The 3,540-nt window shown below is 40.0% G+C and overlaps 1 long non-coding RNA gene across 2 annotated transcripts; it reads right to left on the bottom strand.

Moving 5' to 3' along the window:
- Positions 1–696: 696 nt before the first annotated feature.
- On the bottom strand, positions 697–3,270 carry LOC308403906. Of its 2 annotated transcripts, none has more exons than XR_013973002.1 (4): positions 3,063–3,270; positions 1,769–2,032; positions 1,157–1,277; positions 697–910 (listed from the first exon to the last, which is right to left on the bottom strand). It is a non-coding gene; the product is annotated as an uncharacterized lncRNA (long non-coding RNA). The 2 variants fall into 2 exon arrangements; XR_013973003.1 differs by having other exon boundaries at positions 1,157–1,282.
- Positions 3,271–3,540: the final 270 nt, after the last annotated feature.

A 3,540-nucleotide genomic window follows, 5' to 3' on the forward strand; every position in this document is an offset into this window, starting at 1 on the left:
CGCAATAAAAGGAAGCAGCGCAGTATATTCACTGAATTATCATCAATTACAAAAGAGAAAAACGACGATTTCTAAGGATTATTTTCTTAAATGCAGTGAGAGTGTGGCTGGTAAAGATGGAAACATACAGAATGTAAACTGTGTGAGTTTGTGAACTTTGTTAGAAACAAATGAGGTAAAAAAAAACAAAACAGACAAAACACAGAAAGAGGCTCTCAGTATTCATTAATAATTAGAAAGAAACATTCTGGTCGTGGATTTTTACAGTCTTAGTTCCGCTCGCTGTCATCATTATAATCATCATGATCAATGGCGAGGTCCTGAGGTGGGCGGGGCTGTCTCTGGTGATGTCACCATGAAGGAACAGCATCTGGCACGTGTTGGTGAAACATCTCAGTACGCTGGTGTAGTTTCCTCTCCAGCTGTTTGACATGTGACACTTCAACATTAAGGGGAAGAAGAAGAAACAGTGTTAGGTCAGGTGACCACATGGTTTCTAAAGTAACTGACAGGAAGTAACCAGGCCGTAAGAAATGGATGGCATGTGTTTAGAGTTACTGGAGTTGGGTAACTCTACTTACCAAAAGCAGCAGCACACAGATGAAGGATCAGATGCTGAATGTTGCAGGAACATGCTCATGTGTGGTGGTCATTCAGTGCTGCAGGTCAGAAAGTCCAAGACTGACATGCTGCCCATCTGAGAGTTTGAAAACACACATGCAAAGATTTATTTTGTGTTACAGTCAAAGTTGGATGTTCATTTTTGTCCTTTAAAAATGTTTGTGTATTTGAAAGCACTAACATTTAAGGATGACTTGGATCGTCTCCTTTAAAGGGGAGACAAGTGTATCCACTGATCTACGTCACTTTACCTGGATGATGACTCCTCCCCCCTCACTCAGAAACACTCCTAATATAACCAAGCAAATAAATAATATTGAAGATTTACTTACATCATTACAAAAACATCAAAAACATCTCCCTTTGATTCTATTTCTCCATTCCTGCTGAACATCAGGCAACAAATATCTCAATAAATCACAGTAAAATGTAAAGCACATATTTTCTTTGTCTAACCTCTGCAGAGCCTCTGTCAAGAAAACACAACTGTAAGCATAAAACAAATATACATTTCATAACACGTCACTGGACAAACCTCGGTCAGTTGATTTCCTCTGTGCAGTGCAGACGAGCATCAGTCAGCAAGTGACTCTGCTGGTTCTTCTGAGGAAACACCACCGTCTCTCCACACCGTCACCATCTGTGAGCACAAACTACTGCTCTGCTCTGCCAGCATGTAGGAATCACATATCACACACAGGGGTGAAGAAACATCAGAGCTCAACTTTGGATACTTTAGATCAAACAGATCAAAGCAGCTCTTAGTTTCAACAATCAGTGAGCAGACAAACAATGATACCAAACTGATTCTGTATGAATACAATATGGTATTTTCAATACAGCTGTCAAATTAATTTATTAAAACTAATACAGATATATGTATATTTTTTTGATAAATTAGTTTGCTAAATTATAAGAATATATATATTTTTTTTTTCATTTAACAATTGCAACTGAAAGAAATTAAATATTGAACAAAAATATATTGTCACATTCTGAGCATGCTCAGCACGCTGACAGACTTGAAGTTGCTACAGATTTTAAGAAGTGATAATTATAGGGAAGAAACTTCTCTTTTTCATCCGTTTAATCAAACATTTGATGCCTCAGCTGTCTCAGTCTATACCGTTCTGCAACTACAACTAACCTGAGGCTTGGATTTGGCTGCAGGTGCCCCTGTACATCCTTCTCAGCAGCACACATGTGGGTACCATTTAATCCCACTTCTTCCTGAGCTTTGCTTCATCACAAGACCAAATCTGACTCTCCAGTCACAGACAAACAAAAACTCCAGCTGGGAAATAGAAAACGCTGTCTGGGTCCTGCTGGATGTTGCTGGGCAGAGTCCCACATTAGCAGAGTGCTTCTTGGTCCCACTGACCCATGTGGACAGCGACTGTGGAGAACTGTTCTGGAAAACAGAGAAGAGAATTAAAATAACAAAAAGCCAAACAGGATTTCCACAAAGACTCTCTTGGAATCAGCAATCAAAAAATCACTGGTTCATATTAAATATGAACAGGTTCCTTAAATGTACGCAGTTCAGATCTGATTTCATTTAATTTCCTTCACACAGCACATTCGTCCAGGCTGACAGGTAAACATAGAACTAATCTCAGGTAACATGACTCAGAGTAGAGATTCAGTAAGAAAGGTTGCAGGCTCTAATATTATTACCACACAATCCAAGGACACACCAACAGCTCAGATTTGTAGAACTATTTAAACAAATGTCTTCTGAATATTCAATTCATGTTCACAGTGGGAGGGTGGGGGGTGTCGTGGAATTTTTTAAATAAAGTCTGCAACACAGAAAGAGCTGAGATCAAGCTTTTTATTACTGCGCCAACACACATCAAACATCACAGTTCAGTCATGTCAGCGCTGCCACAGAGGTCATGCTCCTCCTCCTTTATGCATTCCAAGGAAGAGGCAGGAAGTTACAAACTGATCACACCACACTTCACGTGTCTCGCTATGAAACCTAACGCATCAATGGTTAAGCTGTTTTGTGCCCTTGGCCTTATCAGCACCTGTAAAGGGAGTTGTTTTCTCAAACTGCTGACGCTGAAGTAAGTTCATCTAGTTTTAGAAACTTTCACTGAACAGTTTATCACAACTAAGCATATGCATAAGCACTTAAATACTTTACATGAGAATAACGCAAAAATTTCTATTAAAAAGGCTAGAGCTTGTCCCAGTAGTAGTAGAGCACACCTGGACAGGTCACCAGTCTGTCAGAGGACTAACACAGAGACAGACATCAGAGTAACAAATCTATTTAAAATTAATGTAAGTTTGCTGCAGCTGTATGTATGAACATGTGTTTCTGTGCTCACAGTCCACCTCTCAGGAACCTGCAGTTCACTTTTAGTCAACTTTAAACATACCTCACAAAAGGCTGATGTGGCTGGATCAGTAGTCTGATTTAAGTACGATACCTTTGGCCAGGGATTCATCTGGTGCATCGCTTCACTGCAGTCTTACGTATTTTCCCCACACCTGAATAAAAAATACTGATATATACAAATAACAGCTTCAGCTGATGCAGCCTGACTCAATCCTAAATGTTCAGCACACAGAGACACAGAGGTGCCGTTTAAAGTTTAGTGTTAACCTGAGTCACTGATCATTTGCAGTATTACAGAGTCTGGCAGTCTTTCCCTGATGTCCACGTCACTGTACGTTTCTAGCTGACTCTCAGGTGTGACAGGTGTGCCAGCAGGAAAGAGTAACAATAACCTGCATCCTGAGGTTTGTCATGCAGGATTAAAGAAGCCAGGCTTTGTTCACACAGCTAGGATTGTATTTTACACTGACCCTGGGTCAGTATAAGAATCATACAGTTTAAACGAAGCACTGAAACTTGCACATATTTATTACAGATGCACTGAAGCTAATCGAGATATTTGCTGTCAG

Source organism: Rhamphochromis sp. 'chilingali' (genome assembly GCF_963969265.1).
Source record: "Rhamphochromis sp. 'chilingali' genome assembly, chromosome: 1".
NCBI lineage: Eukaryota > Metazoa > Chordata > Actinopteri > Cichliformes > Cichlidae > Rhamphochromis > Rhamphochromis sp. 'chilingali'.